General features: G+C 36.5%; 2 protein-coding genes across 5 annotated transcripts in view; one reads left to right on the forward strand and one right to left on the reverse strand.

Moving 5' to 3' along the window:
- Positions 1-27,491, reverse strand: part of RIDA (reactive intermediate imine deaminase A homolog) — a 959,578-nt gene that overhangs the window by 558,898 nt on the left and 373,189 nt on the right. The gene's annotated exons all lie outside the window — the stretch shown is intronic.
- The window catches only part of VPS13B (vacuolar protein sorting 13 homolog B), a 442,966-nt gene that overhangs the window by 149,826 nt on the left and 265,649 nt on the right, over positions 1-27,491 (forward strand). The window lies entirely within an intron of this gene.

Genomic DNA, 27,491 nt, shown 5'->3' on the forward strand with positions numbered 1-27,491 from the left:
AAATGAATGAAAGGAGAATATTAATTCTCTTCTCCCACTCATTGTGAGCTCTGTCACAATGTCTCTGCTGTTACATGACGAAGAGGAATTCAGAGCAAATGTTCTCTCTCGGTTGTGACCTAAAAATTCATACAAGAAAATAGATGTTCAGTATATTCTTCTAGTGTTTGAAAGATACTTCAGCCCAAGCCCTGGATTAATATTTTTTACACATTAAAATTATTGCAAAATAGTTGTTTTGTAGTGTTTGATAAAAGATAGAAGATTAAAGATAACCTTAAAATTCATCTATTATGTTAAAATTGTGTTTTTAAACCAACTTTTGGAAGACTTGATGCTTTCAAAGTAATCTTCCGTATAACAGAATTTTCTCAAAACAGATGTGTGTATTTTAAAGTGCACATCAGTCCTTTAAGCAGCTGCATGTCTAAACTAATGAAATGAAACTTTAGTGCAGATTACAGTTAGTTGATAGAATAGTTTTTAATTAAAAACCAGGAGATAATTAGGTATATTTGATTGTATTTTTGAGTTTTGAAAACAGTTACAATAAAATGTAATAATAATCTTAATACTGGTCATATTAAGTGTTAAGACATTTATAATTTGTAGCCAATATTACTTTTTTATTTCTTGACTGGTAGCATAACACAATAAGTATAAGCCTGTGAAAGGGATGACTTAATGCAACTGCTGATGCACTTTGAATGCAACATCTTTATCAAGTTAATACAAGAAGCAGTCATGCCCTACTTGAATTACTCATTTATAATGGCTGAACAGCAGCCTAGATGTGGACTTTGAAATCCTGGGAAAATAAGCTGCATGCATGCATTCAAATGTCCAAAGTCTTTGCTTTAGACCAGCTGTAAAATGTTGAAGTGAGATGTCAGCTACTAGCTGTTGTCTACATTTTTAGTGTGAAGGGAAATGCGGTCATTTAATTGCTAACCAAGTTTAGTGTTATTTTAATCATTGAATCTTCAGTTTAAGACTTTCTGTTTTCAAAGCTGTTTGAACATTTAGGACCTAAGGATGAGAACATTTATCTGCTTTTTCCACAATTTTAGTGCACAGATTATCCCAATTTTCTTTTAAGACCTGGTTTTGTTGTAATACATAGACTTTTCTCTAACTTTTTATTTTTGTGCTAGTGATGAGGAATTAGTTATTCTATAGACTTGTAAAATATCAAAAGAAAATTTATGTATGGGTAACAATTTAATAAATGCTACCTGCGTGCTCACTAAGGACACAACAGTATAATAGCTGGTAAAAGCCATGAAATAAAAGGATGACTGTCTCTGCATTGTTGGGGTGTTGCAGCTTGCACAATCTTTTGCAGATGACTGCATTGCCAGGTTCCTTGTCTTCACAGCATGATACCATGTTTCCTTTGAAAAGACAGACTTATAGGAAATTAACTGTTCAACTTGAATTTTTCTTCAAATGCTTGCACAAGACCAAAGAGTGCATATCCCATTACACTTGAATCAGAAATTTTTGATAAGAAGTGCCAGATGTTGCGTCTCAAATATGCTCACACTTCCCAAGTCAACAGGACAGAAGTAACCATTCTTCTTTCACTGCAGGAATTGTTTAAGCTGTTGAGACAAAAGATGGCTTAGAGCAGGAACTCCCACTTTTGCATGTTGGAGTATCTGTAAAGGCAGTGTGAACCAGGGGTATTCATAATCATCTTACGTCTGTCGGTGAGACTGCAGGGGTGCTTACTTTATATATTTGTATTTGTATTTATATTTATATTTATAGGACTGTTCAGGAACTGGTCAAGTAGTTTTTTCCGTCTTGGTTCTGTTGCAGGTATTTGTACTTAATTTCAGTCTCTTTCCTGCACATCTCTAACTTGTGTTTTGCTCTGGAAAATCAGTATCTCAAAATCATGATTGAAGGAACAGGTGTTTTCTACACAATGGCAGCAAATTAATTCACAAACTCAGAGATCCTGCCTTCCTTCCTCTTAATGGGAAAACTGAGAGTCAAGAATAATCCACCTTAAGGGTAGAAGTATGATGGTTAAAATCTTCATTAATATTCATCCAAGGCAGCACTCATAGAGATATTGGTGATATAGCCTGGGAAGACAGTATTTATCATACACTGTGCGAAGTGGAACCTTTTGGAATGGTTTGCATTTCTCTTCTCCATTGAGGTGTTCTAATGGGCTGCAAGGGATATTTGCAAGAAGGATGTACTAGCTGTTTTGGTCTTGACTGTGGCTTGACTCTACTTGGCTTTAGTTGCAACAGTCAGCTCCTCTCAAATGGCAGCAACTCAGCTAGCTTCCATAAATGGTTTCTGTATATTAAGGTGTGGACATGCTCAAGCAAGCGACTCCAGAACATTTGTTTTTAAGAGCATATGCATTAGTAATTAAGCATAGTTGTACAAAAGTACAAGTACTTGGACTTGATGATCTTGAAGGTCTTTTCCAATGCTGCTGATGATTCTATGATTCTAAGTAGTATGAAGTAATGCTAAGGGAACAAGACATCTTTCATTCATTTTCTGCCAGGTCCCACAATGAAACACTTGCAAGTGAATGCTGCTATACTGAGAGCCACTATAACTCAGGATCAGTTCAGCAGCATTTTTCCCTGACTTTGGGGCAATCGAGTGACATCAAAGTTCCTGGCATGCTTTCTGACATGAGGCAAATGAAGTCCTGCCACTTCTGTCTGATACAGATACCTCTGTATGTTCTCTTTTCTTTATGCTCTTTCTAGGGGAGGTTATTGGCTCGTAGCATAGCAGCCAGCATGTAAGGCTTGGGTTTTTGTGCTCCTGGTCTTTTGACCTAGCCTTTGTAGATGGTTGTTTTGGGGTGCACAATGTCACAGGGCCATGACTCCCTACAGCATTTGAACATAGAAGCCTTCCTACTGCTGCTGGCTCAGAGAAGTAGAACCAGTGTAACAAATTTTAAAAATTGTTTTAACTAGTTAAAATGTGAAACTAGCCCAGTCTGCAGTTCTACTCCTTTTCTTTTTCCAGAGAATTCTGCTTTCCCAAAAGAGAGAGAAAACCCTCTTCCTACCACTCATATCTTGAACTGGAATGCCAAAATAAGAATCTGGAGTGGCCAGAGTTGATTTTTTAATTACCGTTGAGAAAAAAATTGGGAATATCTGAATTTTTTCTTAACAAATAGATGTCATAATTTTCCTAAATACTTTCATGTTTATGTGTACCTGTATATATATTTATACATGTGTATAAATGCAAGGAGAGTACAAGATGTCTAGTCTCATTGTATCTGTGGATAGTATGTTCTGAGTATTGTTGAAATTTGGGAAGAAAGCTTAGAAAAGTGATGATGTAATCCATGGTACATTGATTGTCCTATCCCTATAAATATATTGGAGAGCTACAACTTGAGAGAAAATATGTTGTCTTAGCTCTAGATGCTGTTGTTTCCCAGACCATTACAAGTGGAAGAGGAGGACAGTTTCTTTAATTAGTTTATCCATAACTGAATCCCTTTGGAAAATATCCAGTTGTCCAGGAAGAATGTCAGCCAAACACTTGGTGGTTTTTGACAAATCCTACCTACTTTCTGTCAGTACCAGTGTAGTGCAGTTGATGTCTTGTAGGGAAATGCAGGCAAATTCTTCTTAGTATAGTAGGATATATAATACAATAGTTGATTGAGATTTTAAATTTTTCTGCAGTAGTTTTTCTTCATAAGATAGAATAAGAATAAAACATTACATAATAGTTTCTTCGTCGTTATTTTAGGAAATTTTACATGACTCCACCTGGCCCTGGCCTGTTGTAAATAAATTACATCTGCAATACTTTTGAATAAATTAGAATGCCACATAATCTTATACATAATAATATTTTAGTTTATAAAAGCCTGTATCAATTGTATCAATATAAATTAAGAAAAAAACAGTCTTTTGAGATTCATATGCCTTCTTTTCAAAATTTTTAGTGTGTTTTTATAAATTAAATTGTCTTCCAAACAAATAGGCTGTATGTAATAAAGATGTCATTGCCTCAGAAATTCTGAACAAAAGCTGTTGAGTATGGCAGCTTGAAATATGTAAAAGGTGTCTAGCATCATTGTTTGTAGGGCAGTAGTTTAAGAATAATGTTACGCTTGCTTAGAATGATAGAATGTGTCTTACATGTCAGTGTGCCAATACAAATAATATTCAGACTTTTCTAAGGCTTTTAATATATTTCTTCTGTGAAGTGCAGTTTAATATTTAGTTACTGATCGTATCCATTATTATTGTTATGCTTTGGATCAAAGAAAAGATAAAGTAGTCTGAATTACAAAGCATTCAATAGCTTGAATTTTCTGCCTAAGGAATAACAAAAATTAGCAGACTCAAGTTCAAATTTATATGGTGAGTAAGTCTGAGTAGTTTTCTGTGCCATTAGCGGAACAAATTAAACTTTCGCTGGTTGAGTGCATATACCTAAACAGTGTAGTGTGGGAGGATTATCAGCCAGTTAGTCTTATTGGTTTATTGGCAGCAGAGCAGATTTAAACCAAATTTTCCCATGGCTGAGGTACTGTATCAGCGATCCCAGAAGTTTTCCTAAGAAATTTATGAAGTGGTATGAAAGTAAATTACTGAAGAGCCATCAAAGCAAGTATGTTATTAATTGACAATTTATTGACTTCATCCTTACTGCTAGTTAAAAAAAAAAAAAAAAAAAAGAGGATTAGGATTCAGCTTACACTTTGAAGGCTGCGTGAGGTCTTTGGTACAATATTTCAGTTAAGCTGTAATTAATTAACTTAATTAAACAAATATTAGTGAAAGAGTAAAAGCACACTTATTTGGATGGATCTATAAAAATAGTCATAAGATCAACATAAGTAATGGAAAGTGTGAATCTGGGTCTGGTTAGGGCAGAGTGTAACACCAGTTATCTTTGATCTTCTAAGAAACTTAGTTCTCGCTCAAGCAGATCTCATAGACCTCACTGACTGCCAAAGAACTGCTGGGTCTTTACACTTCAGGTTAAGGTCAAAAATATATTGCTGTTTATTATATCGGACCATTTCTTTGTGCCTCTGTTTAACACTTTTAGTTCCAACAGCATTGCAACTTGCTTTTGATTTTTATTATTTTACCTTTATTAAAAGAAAGGGCTAGTGAGTACAGTAGAAAGAAGCTATCTTGTGTTAATTCTGTTTTCTTAACTTACTGGTCCTGGCTAATTATTTAACTTCTGTGTGTATCAGTTCATCTGTAAAGATATATGTTACTATCCAAGCAAAATGCTATGGGAATTTCCAGAGGAGTATGTTCAGACTCTCACTTGGAAGGCATAACAGGAAGCCTAGAATTTTATAGTGATAATAGTTAAAAATTTTAAGTGAGCATGCTGTAGATTTTTTAAGCATCTATTTTTGAGATGGGAATTTAATTCCTGCTAATAATATATGGAAGTGGAGGTATCCTTAAGCACAAAAAAAGCCCCAAACCAAACAAACTAAAAAATTTTTTTCCCAGATTAATCATGTCTAATTTAAATTTATAGGACTTTTTTATGTCAGTCTTAAGACACACAGATTCAATGAGAATATTTTTCCTATTACTAATAGTCCACAAAACCTACTGCATGTAAAACACAAACTTTCTCCCTTTTTGCCTCTTTCTGACGCCTGTGAACTTCTTCTATTGCTTTGAATGGCTGATAAATTGTTTTCCAGGTAGGAGGCAGAATGCTTGACTTTGACTCATAATTGAATTTCTTGAGAAAATATCATTTGGAGCAGTGTGTCCACAATGGGAGCTATTACAGAATAGTTTACTTACTTCACTATCAGTTTCTTTTGGCCAATTTACCCGTGAACGCAGTCTCCTAGAAATCTGCTTAATCGGTAATACTGTTTTGAAAATAAACATTGTGTAAGGATCTGTCCTTTCCTATTAACAGCCCCAAACATTCTAAATAAATCTAAGTAAGTAAATTTTTTTTCAGTCACCCATGATATACTTCCCTTCTTTGATATTGTCAGTTTTACCTACTTTGTTCATGGTACTTCAACTTTGATCTCAGCTAATTGCCATTAAATTCACACCGCTTACTGACTTGGCAAAGCCTGAGCTAGTTAATGCTATTCATCATAAGGAGACCAGTTACTTTATTCTATTCCCTCTAGGCATGTGCTTGTTTGTTTAACAGCAAATGATTTGAGCAGTTTTACATATGCTGCTCATAGATTTTTCCACACAAAAATCAAACATAGCAGAGTTCTACAAGTGAAAGTTTTTAAGTGTGTTTATTGCTTAAGACATAGGTACATTTAAAGACTTTTTTTTTCTTGCTGTTTCAAATGCTGCTTCTATCCCCCAGTGAGATTTCACGAGCTATTTGAAGCTCATCTTTGAATCAAAGGACTTTTGTCTGTTTGGTAGCTCTTCACTTTTCAGAATAAAGATTCCTTTTGCTTGCTCAAGCTATTAAAATGCGTTTAAACAAAACAAATCCAGGCTTTTGTAGGGTTATCTGTAGGTCTGATCTTGGATGAAGAAAAGACAAAATCTCCCAAGTCAGTGTCTCTCCTTGGGTGTGCCTGCTGTCCTTGCCCAGCTAAAGCCATGGTAACTTCTGGGCACTGCATAATTTATCAGCATTGATGCTGATAGGGAGGAATTAGTTTATTAAATAAGTATATTCTTAATCTAAAAGATTTTTTAAATTAAACCAATATTTTAAATATTAAAGAGGTCTGATGAAGCAAGTATGTTTAAAACACTTCACATATACTAACTTCAGCTTTCTTTTTTCTCCAAAAGGAGTGTGACTGCTTTCACTAGGAAGTTGGCTAGTGGTGATTTTAACCTCCCAATCCAGTATTTCCCTTAAGAAACACCTAATTGCCAATATAGTAGTTTCTTTTCCCAGAGGATGTAATGACAGTGTATGTTTGAGGCAAGATGTAGCATCGAATGCATTAATAATAAGCTAAACATAAAAATAATGAAGTAGTTTTTTATAATGTGTTGTTAAGTAGACTCTTAATTTGAAACTGAGGAAAACTTCAAATGCGTTTAGCAAAATTACTACTTATTCCTCCTAAAGGCAGCTTGGGAGAAAAAAAAAAGGGGAAAGTACATTAGAAAAATCAGATCACTTTTTTCTTAGGTAGAAAAATGTAGAAGTTCTGCTTCTCCCCAGACACTTAAATTGTATTTTCTGACTTGATCAAAAGTCTTAGTGATTTTTTTTTTCATTAGTTTCTTTCCTTTGCCGAGTGTTTTTGTGGGTGGGTTGTTTTTTTTTGTCACTTACTGTTCTTTATTTCCACTTACTGGCACCATCTAGGGTTTTTTAAGTGTCTATCTAAAATGTGCAAAATCTTACTTGGAATATTCTTTGAAGTTTAATCTGCCTAGACTTTTAATTGAATGTTGATATGCATAGTACAGCTGAGCTGTCTACTGCAAAGTTTTATGCGTTTGGATAACTGAGACAATTAAATTACCTTATTTTTTTATGTCTGATACATAAAATGAATAAGATCATATAGAAATTAACAGTATGACAGAAAAAATAAAGGATTAAACTGAATTTGCTGTAGGATCCAGCAAAGCTTGTTGAACAGGACTTCTCAAGAAGTACTGAAAAACTACAGTATGGTGAATGGCATCCAGATACAATGTCATCATTGTCCATTACTTGGTAAAATGCTAGGGTCCAGTAATTGTTGCAGTTCTGTTGCTGCTGTTGTTTTTCTGGATAGTAACCTGTGTTCAGAATTGGTTTTTAAAGAAATGCCTTGTGTCGTCCTTGTTCAAACAATTTCACACAACAGCAGATTTCCTGTACAGCGCTCACAGTGGAAGTCAAAGCAGAACTCAGGTAGGTGCCAGAAGCAGTGTAGCCAGCTGTTGAAGTAGAGACCTCACCTGAACTGCCTTGTGAGCTCTTCCTTCTTACTTCTCTCACTAATAAGAAAAAAACAATGCTTACAGTTCTGTCAGGTGGATCTGCTAGAAAATGTAGTGTGAGGTTATCAAAAGTAGCCTCAGCATTAAAGGTTTCAACTACTGTGTGGATAATTGTGTTCAGTATTCTTTGGGGTCTGTAGAATCCTTCATTTCAGTTTGGAATGATGTACGGTAAAAGATTTTTGTTTGTTTTGGTTTTGTGATACAGTTTTCTCAGAAGAAATGTGATATCGTTCAGGAAGCAAGATTTAAATAAGAGGCTGTTTCTTGCTTTAGTGAAGTTTGCATTCTTTCTCCAGAAGAATAAAATGTGATGTGAGACAGTTAAATATAGTAAAAACGGAAATAAACTGTCCAAGCTAAAATCACTAGACCACCCAGGTCTTGGACCACCCAAGGGACCAACAACACGCAGTTGCCCGGAAGAGGTGGCCTTTTACTAGAAGTCAAACAAGTTGCATTGCAGATCTTGGAAATACTTGGTAGTGGTTTCTTAAAGCAGTTGACTGCCTACTGGAAGTGGTCCTTTTTCTAAGTTCCCGCTATATAAGCTGTGTCCCTGTAAAAATGGCCCTCCTTACCTACTTAGGACCTTAACCTTATGATTTTTTTCTCTTCCTAGGGCAAAAAGAAAAGCAGTAGTTTAGTAATGTATTGCTGTTGAGTAGAGATTTCCAGTTACCACAGAATTGGTGTAGTGTCACATGTAATTGAGACTTTTGATTGGGAGTTATTTGGTCAATACCACTTTCAAGATTTGCAAGGAGAATCAAATTGGAAGCATGCATGAGTAAATCTTAATTGAATTGCCTTAACTGTATTTCTGTTTGTGAAATGATACAATATTATAACAGCTAATCCAACATTCGAATTACTCTGTTCCCAAGCTTAAATGGCTTTCGGGAAATTTAGAAAATCTCTTTTTTGGAAAGTATTAGAAGTAGCAGTTTTGGCCCTTAAGGCCACAGTAAAGTGATGTATATGAGATGTGTAAATATTTTCCATTATTAAAAATAACTGGTGCTGGGAAGTTCCCTTGAATCAGTGTGTCCTGTGGCAATCATCATTTCAAGATGGCTTCCCATTCTGTTTTTTTTTAAATTTGTTAGATAAAGTGTAAGTCATACAATTTGGCCAAACCAAAGTTTTTATGTACTTGCTTTTGTATCAATAGTGTTATAGTAATAATAATAATAACATAAAGATATGAAGAAAGTTTGACGAGAGGTTATACCTTCTATTACATTAACTGTTATTTGGGTTCATAATCTCTGCATTATGTCTCAATAAAAATCTTACCTTTCTATAACCGTCTTATTTGAGTAGCTAGAGAAAATATTTAAAAGTAAACAGTAGAATGTGCTGCAAAACTTCACTAAAGCATATTGCTTTATTTCTTTAGCATTGTTTTCCGTTATAGGTTCTATTGAACATCTAGTTTTGTGATTTTTTTTCTTTCCATGCTTTCTTAGGTAGAGCACTTGCTAACTGATTAAGAAATTTCACTGCTCCTGGAGGAGTGAAATTTATAGATAAAAATCTATGTGCTTTCATAGTTACTTAGTCAGTTTTAATCAATTTAAAATGAATACAAGCATTCTTATGGCCCTGTTGAAAGATATAATAGAAATCCTGTTTCTTTGCAAAATAGAGAGAAACTTCTGAATTCAGAGGATTTCAGTTAAAGCCCTGTAAGCACCTTAAGTGCTTCCAGAGCAGCAGGATACAGGCATTGCAGGTCATACGGTGTGGAGGGAATACTGATAGGATAAAATGTAAACACCTGAATATTGTGCCTGTGTATTATTGTGGCTATATAGATAGGTGTGTACACTAGTTTTGATCTGTGCGTTAATAATAGATTAATTATGAAATTAATATTATTCATACCATAACTACTACTTTCTTCATTTAATTATGCTAAATACTGGTGAAGTAGAGCCCGGAATAATAGACCCAGCCTGTGTTATAAAAATTACTATTTATATATGTATAGTATAAGAATATAGACTTGGGTCATCCACATCATCAAATGAATTGCAGGTACCAATATCATGATAATTTTAAGTCAGAACTGTTCATCAAACATGCAGTACCCACATCCTACAAGCCATAAAGCCCTTCCATTTTACCAACCTATAACTGAGTAAAAAAAAAAAAAGAGTGAGATAAAAGTGGTAGAGAGTAAAATAATTATGTTTCAAATTTATTTTAATAAACAATGTTGTGATGAAATAATATCAGTGCTCAGTGGTCAGCATTGCTTGTAGGTATAGAGATAAGTTGTGTATTTTTAGCACCAACCTTTCTAACTTCCCTCCAGTTCCATGATGCTAATAATTCATTGCAAATCTATGTAAACAGACTCCTGATACCCCGTTTTACTGAGGGGAATGTTGACGGCAGGGCTTTGTTAACCTGACATTCTGTGGTTTCGGCTCATAAAACTAGCAAAGGGCTCTCTGCATGGAATGTTAATGGGGTGAAGTAATGAATGCAGGATGGGATGTAAGGTTTGTGCACGCATGAAGTCCTTACTTGGGGTTTTTGGAGGAGATCTTTGCAGACAGTAGCTAAGAGATAGAAGCGCTGGGATTTTATTCTAAGCCAACAGTTGCATCTCTTTGTTGGAAAATGGGCTTTGAAGTTTAGTGGTGATATAAATGTAAGAAAGTAAATAAAAATTAAGCTACATCCATTTATTTTAATTCCGTCTTTGTGAAAGGAGCAGAGTTGAGGGTCATCCCCTTGGTTTTAGCACAATAGAAAAAATTATTTCTATTTCAAAACATTTATTCAAATTATGTACTTTTTAGTTGTGTAGAAACATAATGAGATTTTCTTTAAGAGGAGCGTTACTTGTGCTGTACCTTCACCTTCTTTTCAAAAGTGGTACTTTGGGAAACATTCAACTAAACTCATTTAAATTCCTGGAATTTGTAACTGCTTTTCTGGGGAAAATACATTCAATACTTTCCTTCATAGTTCCCAAGGAACCAAGCAGTGAAATTTTTATACAAGTCCGGTACTAATTAGCTACATTGTTCAGGCATGACCTGATCTTGAATTTGGTGTAAAAGGAATGAAAGCATGTATGGATGAGCTGTTTCTTGCTCTATTTAAGTGTGATGTTTAGTTGAGAACCCAGATCAGGTCCAGTGAAGCAGGTGTATTTATTTGTGTCACAGTACAGCCCACTCTTAACCATCCATCTGAGGATTCTGGTCAGATCCCCCCTCATTAATGATTTAGTCACTTCATCCTCCCACTACTTGGTGTTCAAATGCTCCTCCATCAGAATGGCAAACCTGAAGGGCTTTGAGCTCTCCCTGTAACATTATTAGATACATGATAGTGAGAAGGGATGGATAGTTGTGATTTGAAACAGATAATCCATGTTTTGGAGTGAGTGGTGTCTTTTTTTTCCCCACAAGACAGCATTTCAGTAAGGTTTCATGATATGCAGTGGCAAGTACTCATACTACAGAAAAAGGACAGGTTTTTTTGAGAAACAAATACTGATAGAGGTTCAAGAAATAATAAATGACCACTAAACAGTGGGGGTATGGTAAATTAAACACTGGGAAAATTGCTTATTAGGCAATTTTAAGAGTAGATAGTCTTAGCTGTCTGATAGTAGACAGGAGTAGGGGGCAGACCTGGACATACTCTATCTATTTGTTAGCATTTGTGTTTATACATTTGCATCTAGGAACAGTGAAAGAGTGAAGTGAGCATCAGTCTAGATCACTACCTTCAGTTTTAAAGGTGTTGGCTTTTTTGGGTGTAGTGGGTGAAGAGTAGGAGGAGTTTGAAGAGAGACGTAATAACCTTTGTAGTAGTAGCATTGCTGGCTGATACCAATTCTAGATAAGTTATGGGATTTGCATATGGAATTTTGTATACATATGGAGTACAATTAGTGGCAGTAAAAATGGTCATGAGGGAAATTGACGTGAGATGCTTACTTCTATCAGCCAAATGGTGTTAAAATGAACAGTAGCACAATATCACATTGTAATGTTAATGTAATGTAAGTGGGCTCATGTCATCTGTTATAAGTAATGAAGTGTCTTAGTTTAAGATAATTAAAAAGGCAGTTAAGAGATAGCTTTATAATGTCTGAATATTGGTAAGAAAACTGATTTTTTAAGCTTTTCAGAATATAACAAGATTAAACAGTGATTCTAGAATTATTAGAACTCAGGTGGTGTGTATTTCAATGGAGATAATGATTAGAACAATTTATGAAGGTCGACCAAGGTATTCTTTCTTACTTGAAAAGTTAAAACCGAGTGTCGGCTTTGTCAGAGGATATGTTCAAGTACAACTCTGTGTCTGAAGGCTAATTCAGGTAAGTTCTTCCACCTGATTTTCTGTAGAATTAATTAGGTGGATGGATCTTAACTTATTGCTGTCTCTCACTTAGTACATGGTACTAATAGTATTTCTATAATAATCAGAGACTACCTGGTAATTTAGCAAATACAGAGCCATTACTAGTCTTCCTCTGAGTTGTTTGCTACATTCTTAAGCTGTAGAATTCTGCAATACTTGCTCTTCATCTTGAATTTTACGTATCAAAAATATATGAAGAAAAAATATTTCTGTAAGAGTAATATGCTACTTAATGCCAATAATCATCTTAAATGTTATGTTTGACATTATAAGTACAAGGGAAGGTATGTAGGGAAGACTAAGACTGCTGGTGGTCCCATGCTTGTAGGCACTCAGGTGTGCTCTTAGTGAGATGTGATCAAGTGTCTCAATTGATTCCTGCTTGTTTCTGAGCATTCAGATTACTTCAGAAGTTTGGGTTAGTTGTCTTTTTCTCCTGTGTGATAGCAAAAGTTGTAAGTTTGCTTGACAATAAGTGCAGACTTGAAATATTTGAATTTTATGAATATGTTTTATACTGTTCTGTGGAACAGTGATTGCATTGCAGTACTGGCACCTGGCTGTGTTTGTCCCTTTTGGATATTGCCTTCATCAGTGCCTAATGAAGATACAAGGTTTGGATGCGAACAAGGTGGCTGAAAGCCAGATAAGATAAAGCGATGGAAGTGGTCTGAGAGAAGCAGCTGGAGGAACCCTCTGAGGTTGTGGTGGTATTGGAAGGAATGTAACCAGTATTAATTCTTGGAGCATAAAAAGTGTACTAAGTGCTAATTACGCCAAACTGGGTTCATTTTTATTTTCTTCTCCAGCAAAAAAAGGGTGAGTTAACTGGGCAGCTTTTGCTGACAGTGATATAAAAGAGCATTGTATCCTCAGAAACTAAAGAGTGTGTAATGGCAACTTAAAATATTGTACAATCAGGTCTTTGAATAATAAGATCAAAATGAGATAGTGCTTTTTTGGTTTTACAGATCTCTTTTAGTTAATTTCTTCTTTTAAAAATACTCATGTGTTTAAGTCTGTCTTAAATATAAACAAATTCTCAGTCACTGAAATGTGGGAATGGATCTTTAATCAAGTGTTCTTTTTTTAACTTCAGATGTAATGGTGCATCAAATTTCTGAGGGTCTGCAAGGATTTGCAAGGTTCGGCTACTTAATTAGAATAGTTATTACTAAGCACAATATATCTGTATAATTTGCTTTTTATATAGTTTTTAAAGAAAAAAAGTTAGTCTTTAAGACGATTGGGAATGGAGTAAAGATTTTAATAATGTTTTACTATCTCTTTGAAGAGCTGCTTTAGAAAAAGGAATGATATTGCAGATTAAAATGTTAGAGACTGTGCTTCACATTTCTTTTAGAACGGTATATTTATTGCTTGGATGATGACAAAACATAAGAACCATATAAAGTCCATATCTTAAATCTTTAAGCAATGTATCAGTCATTTTTCAGTTTATAAAACATTATTTCAAAACAGAATGTAAGACTGCATGAATAAGTCACAGGCATTATCTACTCATGTTTTTATTCCCTCTTCACTAGAATGAAAGAGGCAGCACTGGTTCTGACTGGTAATACATAAAACCTTTAGCTAATAAGACTTTTTTAAATGTCTGTCCAAGATGGGCAGTTGTGTAGTCTGGTTTAAAACTGGATGGTAGAATTTGTTGTGAGAGCAGAAGCTTGAAAACAGAAGTCAGCCAGAAGTGGATTAAGCCCAGTCTCTAGCCACACTTAATTAATTTCAAAGTAAGGTATTTACTAATAAAACCACTTTTATGGCAAGTCAGTGATTTGAGGAAAAGTTTCCCTCACATGGAATTTAATACGTGATTTGAACAGTGTTACATTTTTTTGTGAAAAAGCTTTGTATAGATCCATTCCATTTAGGAAAAAAAAAAGAAAGAAAAAGAAATTGCACACACCATTTCGTTCTTAAGCAGCATTGCAATACTTCTACTCCATCCATCAAGTTTAGAGTTCTTGAGTTCACAATTCCTATTGGCATCAGTGTGTGTGTTTGGCCCCGACCAAAGTTAGGGATTTTTAGAAATCTTACAGCTCACACACTCTCCTGAGCTCTAGCACCTGGGGAAGACCCAGAGGATCCCTACATGTGCACTCTCAAAGCTCAGGAATTACTTATTTCCCGATAAACTAAAGATGGTTCTTCAGCTGTTCATGGCAAGAGCCTTTCTTTAATCCTTTTTAACTTTTCAACAGGGTTGTTTTATGGCAATACTAGTAAAACTTCCAGTTGTTTGCTGAAAAGTTCATGAACCTAGTAAGATTTGAGGCCAGAAGAGAACATGGGAAGTCTCCTAATGATAGTAGGGGTTGGAAAGCTAGCCCAGCGAAAGCCAGATTAGTCTGCATGTAATGTAAGGAAACTCATAAAAGGAATGTTTCCAGTATTTTTCCTTTACCTCTTTCTACTTCGTTGTTCCCATGTTTTTACCTCATGAGTATCACATATACCTTTTAAAAAGAAAATAAGCGCATTAGAAGGTCTTAAAAAGAGAAGTTGGGGGCTAGTAAGAAACTTGCAGGAACTGTGAGGTTATATGGCTTCTCAAATGCAGGAAGCAAACATTTAAAATTAATCATCTGAATCCTCAGGCTTGAGGAGTTAGAGTAATGTGACAAATTGTTTATGTTGTGGCTGACATTTAAAAAGGTGTTTAATTAATATATAAGTTATTTACACAGATCTGCTCTGGGAGGCATTTGATGCTTAATCATGTAAACTATGTGGTATCATAGGTGCAAGAGTATTGTTCTACCTTAAATATTTAATCTTAAAATGTGGATTAAAATTGCTCAGCTGTCTTTCTTTGTCTTTTAGTGAAGCAGAGGTTCTATAAAATTTATTTTGTTTCCTTGCTTTTTTTTTTTTTAAATACACTGTGAAAGAAAAAGGTGTAGGAAACTGAACTATAACTTTTTTATTTTTTTGATTGTCAAGATTCAGGAACACCTCTCAAATACTTAATGTTTGACAGAGAATTCAAGTTAAAGCTTAGACCTAATGTACCAATTTATAGGTTCTTTTTTTCTTGTATAGCCAAAATGTCTCTGAAGATAGAGAGTACTTTTCTACCACCAACTTATTATTCCAGTATGAAGTAAGTAGAAATAGCTGGAGGCTGTGAAGCCTTTATCTCTCTTACTAAGTGGCTGATGCCGAAAAGATCATCTAGCTGCTGGTTGGTTTGTTCTTTCTGGCTTCTTAGTTTGATAACCCAAATCAGTAATAACTCTACTTCATTAAAATGTCAGAGACCTAGATCTGTCTTTGCCTGATAAAGAACAGGCAGTAGGGCTTTGGAGCTGTCAATATAGTTGCTTTGGATTATGCAGCTAATTTATAGATTTGTCTGCAGCACAGCTCTTTTGATGGCAATGTCCTTTGTTAACACCTTTCTAATCAAGCTTTTTTCTTTGCTGCTGCTTATTTATTTGTTACTTCTTCTGTGAGGTCTATTAAGGAGAAAGTAATACACTTTCTGCTGCTGTGGTGAGAAATGTAACCAGTAGCTGCAGTGATAGTAGCATTAGCAGAGGTAGAGGAGTGCTTTAAATCGGTGGCATGAGAGTGAGTTTGTTTTTATTGGGATAGAGTGAGAAGTTTGCCATACTTGGCCAAAAGTAGAAAGTGATCACACCCTTTTAAGTGCATCACTAGACATTATTGTCTTGACAAGTATCTTCAAGAGTTTTTTAGTTTTTTAATTTATGCAGTTGTTTTCTTAGAATGCTTGTGCTCTTAAGGCCTGTAATCAAGAGAGTCCTAAGCACAGCTGGTACAGGAGTGAAAAGGAGAATGACGTAAAAAAAGGAAGTTCTCTACTAACAATCATACTGTGATAAGGAGAAATGTTTTATATAATTGAAATACTTTTTTTTTTTTGAGGAAAAAGTATATTTATTTGGTTGTGAACCTACTGGTGAAATTACTGTGCTTGCTAGGATTGAAGACTGCAGGGCAGGCTTCTTTCAATGCTTTTGCAGTGCTAGGAAATGACAATACTAATGTAGTTATTTATATGCTTCTGTTGATTATACTTATAAAAAAAGTTACAGAACCTGACTACATGAATGCTGCAACAGGCTACTTTTAATGTACATAATTTCTATTGGAAAATAATGAGGATACTGAAAACAACTTATTTCCCAGGATAGAGCTTCAATTTTTATAACTGAAAGAAAAAACCCTCACACTGCTTTGTCTGAAGTAGCAATGATGACAGATTTTTAATTACGATAGTATATGGAAAGCATTGTTAAAACCTGCAAAGTGATTTCACACTTGCCAGTTTTGCTGAATTATTAATACAGCTGTGGCTATATTTTATTGCTCTGAAAGTTACTTCATTGTGATGATAGAAAAACCAACAATAAACAACTCTCTATGTGTAAGGCCATACATTTTTTTTCAGTCCACAAATGTTTCCTGAGATTGCAACTAGTGAGGTTTTTTTAATGGTAATATTATATAAAAGTTTTATCATGTATATGGAACATAAATAAGGCTGAAACAGTTCTGTTTCATATGTTGCTGACAAGATGCTCAAATGGCAAAAATGTCAGTCTTCTTTGAAGTGGCAAAGATTGTCCAATCTCCCAGCTGTCTTGTGTTTTCACTAATTTCTTTATTCTTCTGTTGTCATTGTCCATTGCCTTTCCCCATGTCCACTGAAATTCCTCATCAGAAACTTTTTTTTTATGAGCCTATCAGCACAGAAGCCAGAGATGGAAAAGGTCTGTTAGATCACCCAGTCGGCCTTGCTGCCAGTGAAGTGAGGAGACGTCAGCAAAGGGAGAAGAAATGTTTTTCAGTTTCCTCTGATACGTCTTCAAGTAGCTATTGGCACATTGAAAGTAAATGTCAGCAGCTACCTGTGTTTTCTGCAGGATGCTAATGGACCTGGTCCACATAACCGTAGAATATGTTTCAAATATCATATTATGAGTAAAGCTTTGGGTTTTAATACTGAATCTGAGATTTGTAAAAGAACCCAAATGCTGTTAGAAAGAAGCAAGTGGCTATGTGTGGAGGATGTAGATAATGTGTATATGTAGTGTGTATATGTATGTTCCAATTTACAGGATGGGAGAGCTTCTTGTCCATACGTGGTATCTGAAAAGGCTGGAACAGTGTCTTTCAGCTGCTTTAAGATGACAGCCACCCTGACTACAAAAAGTCAAAGAAAAACAGTCTGAGATGCTCATTAAAAAAATTAAGCTTAAAAAAATGTATTATTATATACCTAATTACCTCACAAGAATAATGGATTTTATCATTCCATCATCCTGTTAGGGCTCTGCAGTAGAGAGAAAAAGTAATGCAATCTGAACTGGTAGTTAGATGCCCGGAATTTTTGTGTCTTTTGGGATGGAGGTAATTGCTGAACTATGTAACAAAAGCCAGGTGAATACTAGACTGATTTAAAGGGGGATAATCAGGAAGTAGTTGGTAAAAATTCTGTCTTTACTAGGAGAGACAAAAAGTTTGACCAAGTACATATATACATATTTGTATGCATGTGTATAAGAGTTTGTGTGTGTATATGTATGTATATACAAATGCTCTTTTCTCTCTATCCTTAACTTTATATTGGACATTTCATTTTAAGATAATAGGAAGGTAAGTTAGTATCTAATTCTGTAGTTTTGTTGTTGGGCTTAGCTGATACAATTATTTATCAGTAAAAGGGTGATGCACTGATTAGTCTTTGAATATTGCAAGTGCTGCGGTTAGGAGCATGCAGGTTGGTTACATCCTGCTGTCAGTCCCAGAGGAGTCCTAGATTCCCTTAAATGCATATGTGACCTAATTGGATAATTAACTAAATTAAAGATACCTGATAGTTTGACCCTGCTGCTTTCAGAGAGTGGAAACTCTCCATGTCTTTTGAAACAAATAGTAATGCCTGACAAGGATCAGAAGCAAAATATCACTCAACATTCCACTCAGCTTGGGCAGTAAATTATTGATTGATTGCACTGTGCTTACAATTGTTTTTAAACTCTGAATATGCTGTCTTTTAGGTAACAGAAAGCTTTTCAACTCAGTAGGTAAAACTGGGTAATGTGTTTTGGTTCTTTGTGGTAAGGAACGAGACTCAGTAACTTAGATATTAGGAAAAAAAATATTACTGAAAGGATTATCAGGAACAGGCTGCCCAGGAAAGTGTTGAGTCACCATCCCTGGAGGTATTTAGAAGACATGTAGATATGGCACTTAGGGTCATGGTTTAGTGGTGGGTTTGGCAGTGTTAGGTAAATGGTTGGACTCTGTGTTCTTAAAGGTCTTTTCCAACCTAAACAATTCAACGATTCTATATGTCAAAGTGTTGTTTACCACCCCCTGCCCCTCCCCCCCCCCCTTTTTTTTTTTTCCTCCTTCTTTCCCCTCATTCTTCTTTTTAGTCAGGCAACAGTTACTGACAGAAATTCAAACAATATTACCTGGAACCTGTCAAAACCTTGCTTTGCTACTTAAGGAGAACACAGTACCCTTTTTATTTAGGTGGACAATTCAGTGTCCCTGAGTTTTTACCAGGAACCCTCTATGCACACAAGGATTGATGTATAGTGAGATTTCTTTCAATATCAACTTTTGCACCAGGGATGTTTCATGCTTGCTTTTCAAAACCAAAACCTTTCAGCACGTCTTTTCATGAGCAAAATTAGAATCTTCTAGTGCCAAATCCAAAATGTTTATTTGAAAAATCCTGATTGAATAGGACAAACAAATGTCTGGGGAAAGAATTTTATCTGATACAGTAGCTCTGCTGGTCTACCCATCTCTGTGGGTATTCTGGTCAGAAGTGCAATTAAGACAGTTGTTAGCATTCTCTCTCTTTGTACAGGTCCTTAGCATTAACAACCAAGATCCTTCTCAAATGGCCAGAAAAAATCCATCTGCCTTAAGAGGAAACTCCCTTTTAGTTCCAAATTATGAAGAAAGCTGATACCTTTGCAGCTATAAAGTCAACTTCATGTGTAATGCACCCCACAGTTCCCCCAGCTGTTAGCTGGCATGATAGCTATCAACATAATCACTAGACATGCTCTGTGGCTCTGACCCTTTTCTGCCCTTTATATAGGAAAGTGTCTGTTCCGTGAGCTAATGATCAGACACAGATAATAAGGCTTTCCTTTCCTTGCCCAGGAAATCTACTTCAAGCTTGTCATTCCCTTCTAAGTAAGAGTGCTGTTTAGTCCTAATACTTTCCCTGCTTGCCTCAAATGTAACAGAGCTCATCACTGCTGCTTTGAAAGCTGCTAGTCCAGCTTTGGGTTTGGCCAGTTACTTCAGGAGTGAAATCAGGCTATGGCATCTTCAAAATTATTAAGTGGCTCCCATACATTTAAAATTATGTTCAAAGTCATCTTCCATCATGTTACCCATTTTCATTTCTTCTAACTCTCAAAACAGTTATACATCACAATTGTTTGATAACATGCCTGTCATAGCTATTTGTGTAGTATAGTAAGAAATTGGGAACTTTTCTGCTCATTTTCCATTTTTTACTGAAGTTGCAGATGTTCTCATAGCTCCTTAGCAAAAACCAAGCAAACAAAGAAAGTTCATTTTCCCATGTGCAAGGTCCTGCACCTGGGTCGGCACAACCCCAGGCATAGATACATGCTGGGGGGAGAATGGCTGGAGAGCAGTCCTGAGGAGAAGGACTTGGGGGTGATAGTAGATGAGAAGCTCAACATGAGCTGCCAGTGAGCACTGGAGCCCAGAGAGAACTGCATCCTGGGCTGCATCAAAAGAAGTGTGGCCAGCAGGGCAAGGGAGGGGATTCTGCCCCTCTACTCTGCTCTGGTCAGACCCCACCTGGAGTACTGTGTACAGTTCTGGAGCCCTCAGCATAACAAAGACATAGAGCTGTTGGAGAGGGTCCAGAGAAGGGCCACCAAGATGATCAAAGGGCTGGAGCACCTCTGCTATGAAGACAGGCTGAGAGAGTTGGGGCTGTTCAGCCTGGAGAAGAGAAGGCTCCGGGGAGACCTTACAGAGGCCTTCCAGAATCTGAAAAGGCTACAGGAAAGCTGGGGAGGGGCTTTTCAACAGAGAGGGCAGTGATAGGACAAGGGGTAAAGGTTTTAAACTGAGAGAGGGGAGATTTAGTTTAGACATCAGGAAGAAATTCTTCACCATGAGGGTAGTGATGCACTGGAATAGGTTGCCCAGGGAGGTTGTGGAAGCCCCCTCCCTGGAGGTGTTAAAGGCCAGGTTGGTTGAGGCTTGAGCAGCCTAGTCCTGAGATGAAGCGTGTGTTAACAAATATTGTGATTTTTTTTTAAAGTATCATTCCTGAACTCTATTTTTGGTGGCTTTTTTTTGTTTGGGTTTTGTTTTTGTCATGGGGTTTTTTGTTGTGTTGTTTGGTTTCCCCCCCCCCCCTTACAGTTCAAAGTAATCTTTTTTTCCAGTTACTTTCCTCTTTCCGTCTGGTGTATGATTTTGTGAGAATAAAGAGAAAAAAAAATCTGTGAATAATTGAAATAATTGAATGAATATTTTGGAAATCTTTATGAATAGCAACTGGATGAGCTACAGGAGATGGCAGGGCGAAGAGACAGGAGAGTTGGCCCTGGGAAATGCAGAGTGAGGGAGACGTCTATATTCATTGAATGGTAATGGGAATGGCTGTTTTCATCCTCAGATATATATGGACAGGTGGAAGCGAGGAGGGTTCCACTCTGCTTTTCAAAGTTGGATTCAAAAGCTCTACCCTTGGCACCGTCAATGATGCAGATTTTAGACTAACTTGTTTTTTAAGGAAATCATGATTCTTCTTGAGTAGACTCAAGATCTTATGCCACTCAGATTAATGTGATTTAGAACCAATTAAGCACTGTATCATTTTAGAAGATAACCTTGCTATATATTTTCCACCCCCAAGTAGCCCAGCTATAATAGGAGTTTGGAGCTCTGTTATTTTAGAATGATAGAAGCATTCAGGTTGGAAAAGACCCTTGGGATCACTGAGTCCAACCATCATCCCTACTAAAACTATTATTTGCCACATAACTCCTGATCCTTGCTAATGTGTATATTTTTTAAAACATTATTTATTTCATGAGCTTGGTATTCATGATTAGTGATTATGTCATCTTAGCTGTGAGTTTGCAGTAGCTTTTTTAGCTTATATCGGGCAAAATATGGATGAGGTAATGAATTTTAATACTTATAGAACCATAGAATCATAGAACTATTCAGGTTGGAAAAGACTTTTGAGTCACCGAGTTCAACCATCATCCCTACTCTACAGAGTTCTCCCCTAAACCATATCCACCAGTACCACATCCAAATGACCCTTAAACACATCCAGGGATGGTGACTCAACCACCTCCTGGGGCAGCCTATTCCAGTGTCTAGCCACTCTTTCTGTGAACAATTTTTTTCCTAATGTCCAGTCTAAACCTCCCCTGTTGCAGCTTGAAGCCATTCCCTCTTGTTCTGTTGCTAATTACCTGTGAAAAGAGACCAGCACCAGCCTCTCTACAATGTCCTTTCAGGTAGTTGTAGAGAGTGATGAGGTCTCCCCTCAGCCTTCTCTTCCTCAAACTAAACATGCCCAGCTCCTTCAAGCATTCTTCATAAGATTTATTCTCTAGGTCCTTCACCAGCTTCCTTGCCCTCCTCTGTACTTGCTCCAGCACCTCGATATCTCTCTTGAATTGAGGTGGACACAACACTCCAGGTGTGGCCTCACCAGTGCTGAGGACAGGGGGACAATCACGTCTCTCCTTCTGCTGGTCACACTGTTTCTAAGCTAGGATGCCATTGGCTTTCTTGGCCACCTGGGCACACTGCTGGCTCATATTCAGCCGCTTGTCAATGAAAACCCTCAGGTCCTTTTCTGCCAGACACTTTCCAGCCACACTTCCCCAAGCCTGTACCTGGGATTGTTGTGGCCCAAGTGCAGGACCCAGCACTTGGCCTTGTTGAAGCCCAGACCATGAACATCAGCCCAACAATCCAATCTATCCAAGTCTCTCTGTAGACCCTCCCTGTCCTCATGCAGATCAACACTCCTGCCTAGCGTGGTGTCATCTGCAAACTTACTGATGATACACTCTATGTCCTTATCGAGATCATAATTAAAGATGTTAAACAGAAACAGTCCCAACACTGAGCCCTGAGGAACACCACTTGTGACTGTCCCCAGCTGGATTTGACTCCACTGACCACCACTCTCTGGGCCCGACTGTCCAGCCACTTCCCTGGGGAATTTGTTCAAGTGCTCAGCCACCCCCTGGGTGAAAAACCTTTTCCTCATATCCAGCTTAAACCTCCCCTGATTCAGCTTCCTGCCATTTCCCTAAGTCCTGTCATTGGTCACAGGAGTGAAGAGATCAGTACCTGCCCCACCTCTTCTCCTTGTGAGGAAGTCATGTTGGTGGCCATGTTGGTTGGTTTATGGCATTTTAGTAAGATTCAACTTGTGTTAAACTAGTGGCTTTCTGAGTGGTATGAACACTGCATCTTGGAGGGCTTCTTTTCACACAGGGGTACCCCCCAACCCTTTTACTACAAAAGGTGCAAAACTGTTGTGCTAGGAGAGTCAGAAAGCCGTTTGGGGAACTGGTAATGGTATGTTTTAGTGAGGAGATCAGGGTAATGGTTGATCACTGTATGTTTGACATGCTTTCTTGGTTTTGATTTTTGCTGGGAGATTTTCTGTGAGACATTGGAAGCATTTATGCTTCCATAGCTCATATTCCTGGTCTGTCTCTTTTAATAATTTGTAGAGCTGGTTACTGTGTTCCTGCAGCTTTTCTACTAACAATAAATGTCTTCTTCAAAGATTACCATTAAATTCAGTAAGCCATTGAATAACTGGTGGTGATTTTGTGGAAAGGTTGTGGAAGAAACGGCTTTTTTCAGAGATATATGTGATAGTGGTTTCTGCAACTAGTTTGGGAAAGTGTGCTTAGGGAGTATGGGATGAAGGTTGAAAGAACACTCATTTCTGCATCTGACAGGGCTCTTGATTCAGGTCAGCTTGAGTTCAAGGGAGAAGCCGCTGCTCTCAGTGTCCAGGCAGAGGTTTTACCTACTGAGATTCCAGCTACTCCATGGAAGGGGGAAAGCAGCTGACCTGGTAGGATAATTTACATTAAGATAAAGTTCTCCTAATCCAGGAAGTGTTACTCTGGTGACAATCCATAATAGCTCTTTCAACAACTTGTTTCTTCAGACGCTATGGGCAAATAAGTTACTCCCCATCTGCTGCCTGTCTTAGGACAGTGCTGCATTGTAGATACTGCTTTAGAGTTATTAAGTACAATTAACAAAAAAAGGTAGATTACTCTTAGGGACAGTTAAGTACACCAAGAAAATATATCAATGCTCTGGATTGCAAAAAGAGCAATAACTCAGTAGTAGCCCTTTAAACAGAGTTCTGGGGAGCAGTAGCCTTGAATTTATTTATTTTTTACAAGTTTTTGGGTTGTTTTTTTTTAGTATTGTATTGAGAATGCTGTATTTAAGAAATTGCTGTGAACAAATTAATTAAGGTGACAGCTTTAGGGTGTTTTATTTTCTTTAACATTACTGCCCCCATATGGATATAGTCAGAATGTACAGTGGATGTAGGGAAGGTAGTAGTTTTTAAAATATTTTTTTGTCAACACTGAGCTCTTGGATTTTTTATTTGCTTTTATTTTCTTGGTATTCAAACAAATAAAGGTGTGGCAAGGTAGGTATTGATACTTTCAAAGGGAGAACTGAAAATAAATGTCCTTTAAAAGTAATTATAACTGTTAATTTTGCAAATGCACCTGCAGCCCACAATTTTCTAGAAAATTGTCTTATTGCTAAATATTTAAGGACTCAACATTTCTTTGTAAATGAACTTTAAATAAATGTAGCTGCAAACTTTAAAAATCCATTTCAAGATTTAGAAAACAGAATTTGACAGATCACCCATGTCTAACAACTTTTGAACAAGGTAATGTAGCTGGTACATGTGTCTGAGTTAAAGGGTTTTTTTGTTTAAGCTAAGCATGGTAATGAGGTGGAAGAAAAGCATCTTTTCATTTAGATTGTGTAAATATCACTTAAGCTAATTTTACTGCCAAAATTAACTAGTAGTTAAAATTAGTTCCGTAAGTAAAAAAAAAAAAAAAAGGGGCGGGGGAAGAGGGGGCAACATCTCTTTTTCAGTACTTTTATATGGTTCACACTGTAGTACTAAATCTTCAGTCCTGAACTAGTTGGATTGCAATATTATTTTTAATAAGCCCTATGCAAGGAAATAAAAAAATGAGGAATTAATAAAGATTTACTATTGCCACAGCAGCATTTTTTTAAAATGGCCATTTCCAGGCAACTAGGGGAACAGTTAAAACTTTTTAAAAAATCAGTTAAAGTGTTACAGGCCAAGTTGAGTGTTCTTTATTTATTCCAAGTAGCTCATTCAGTAAATTCTTTGAATGTCCCAAAGGGCTCTGTGTGGAAAGGATGTTTACAAGTACAAAGTCAGTGTTATACTTACACTATATGCCTGCTTAACTGCAGTTTGTTTTAAACATGCTGATACATGTTACCATTTGCAACATCAGATTTGATCTGCTCCAATGACAACAATTTGTAGTCTATTACGTGTAGTCAGTAATGTCTCTTGTTGCTGAAAGTACCCTTTTTGGTTTCTTCTGCATTCTGAGAGCATTAAAATGGTACAAAGCAACAAATTATGCTGCATACACCAATATTTTCCCCCTTTTTTGATATCTAGGAAGGGTTTCCTTGTCTTCAGCTGTATGAAATTCCTTATTTTCATCCTGTCTGTAATTTGATAAATCTCCTTTTTCAAATGAAAAGGCAAAATCTTTCCTCTGAAGTGCAAATTTATTTTGGAAAATGAGAGTTGGTTGTCTCTAGGAGAAGGAATGGGTGATATGTAGACATTTACAACAATTTTTAAATCTGCAGTGAAGCTTTATAAATACTAGTATGGTATCTTTTCAGTAACTCATTTACTTTTGAGATTTATTTTAATATTGAGGCTTTAATTTGCAATATTGGAATTAAACTAAGACAAAATAATATATATAAAGACAAAATGAAAAAAGAAATTGCATACGTCCCCTTATTGTAAGGACGGCAAACTTTGCATGATTGTTAGCAACAAAGGTGTTTGTTCTCTATCATAATTTTTAGAAATTTTCCTTCCAAATGGGCAGTGATGGAAAGTGATCAGCAAATGACATGCCTGACTGAGTATGTGCTTCTACTGTGATGAACAGATAAGGAGTGGAAATATTTTTTGAATAATGGAAAATGAAACAGTAGCTCAGCAACATATTTTTCATGTCCCTAATTACCTGTTGATAATTACGATTCAAGATGGATTAGCAGGGGTAATAGTATTGCAGGAAAGAAATTAGGTTAAAAGAGTGTTTACTTCTAAACCTGCTGTGTAGCCAGGTAAGAATCAGTCATGCTTAGTGGTAATGAGACTGCTGCTCTTCTGTGCCATTTTAGGGCAGATGCAAAAGTCAGTTGTGCAGGAGATAGCAATAAAATTATTTCAGAGAAAATTAGCTGACATAGAATGGAGTGGAAGAACAGCTGTTGAAGTGGAGCTGAGTGACAAGCTGCTTGTCTTGTGCCTTATTTTCCTTAAGAGAAAAAGCTTGAGATCCATATGGCCTGAGTTAACTCATTCTTCTGCAGCACCATTCCAGTGAATCTCTGTAAAGTGAGAATCCAAAATATGTGAAAGTTTGTCCTATTACGACAACTTTTATTTAAAAAAGAACAAAATACTGTCTTAAAGTTTTGCTCGCTTTCCCTGTTTCTGAATCTGTGTTCTTTTTAATTTATGTTCCAGTTAAATCTATTCAACTGAGCAATATATTTGAAAGGTTATTTACAGATTTGGCTTACAGCATCAAAGTCTATGCAAGGCAGAAAATGAGCTTTCTTGATTATTTTTGCTTAAATTTCAAATAAAAATAGTACAGACCTAGTAGGAACTTTAAAAATAATAATTTTTTGCTGTACAAGCCATATATATAATGATTGTCATAAAACTTTATTTACCAAAATTTTGAGTTTGAAATCACATTACAGTAAATTATTTGTCAAACTGTAAAAGTATATGGTACATTCAAAGAAAAAAAAAAATTACTGGTTCAGAAAACTCAACATAGTTAAGAAACAGAACCAAAAGGGTAGATGTAGGACAGCGTGTCTGCAAGAATGGGGTATGCTGATGGGTCAAGAGTGAATACATTAAATGTACTTGAGGGGCTACTTTTCAAAAAATAAGGAAAGATGCTGATGAGACTAAAGGTATTTGGTGTGTTGAAAGAATATAACATGAGAATTGCAAAAGAAGATGAGGCAGATGGAAGCTGTTGGATAGCTGAACGGACAGAAGATTAGAACTTGGAGAGAGTAACCATAGTTGGAGCTAATAAGATATGTGAGTAATGATTATCAGTATATTAAGAACCTAAATTAATTATGCCTTAAAAATACCAGTCTAGAGAAGAGAAGGCTCCAGAGAGACTTTACAGTGGCCTTAGAGTACCTGAAGGGGCCTGAAGGAAAGCTGGGGAGGGACTTTGTACAAGGGTGTGTAGTGATAAGATGAAGGGGAATGACACTGGAATAGGTTGCCCAGGGAAGTTGCAGATGCCCCCTCCCTGGAAGTGTTCACGGCCAGGTTGGATGGGGCTTGGAACAACCAGGTCTAGGGGAAGGTATCCCTTGGCAGAGGGATTGGAACTAGATGATCTTTAAGGTCCCTTCCAACCCAAATCATTCTATGATATATCTTCAAGCTTTTATTTTGGGAATCCAACCTGGTAGATCTTGCCATACAATTAAATACTTTGAGTGGCCTTTGAATACTGGATTTCCACTGAGACCAGCAACATTGCCAGAATTTCCTGTGTTGGTGTTTTCCATTGTTTCTCCCAAACTTGTCAAAAGACCAAAAGCTTATATTAGTCTGCTGCACTTATTTTTTATTTAAATCATATTAGCCTACCATGTTCTTGTGGGAACCTGCCATTGTCTTGTGAGAGTCTCTCTCATCACTTAAAAAAAAATTAAAAAATCACTCAAGAAAGCAGATGTCACTTTTCTTGTCCCATCTTCTAAAAC

The sequence above is a fragment of the Apus apus genome, chromosome 2, assembly GCF_020740795.1.
Source record: "Apus apus isolate bApuApu2 chromosome 2, bApuApu2.pri.cur, whole genome shotgun sequence".
In the NCBI taxonomy this organism is placed as follows: domain Eukaryota; kingdom Metazoa; phylum Chordata; class Aves; order Apodiformes; family Apodidae; genus Apus; species Apus apus.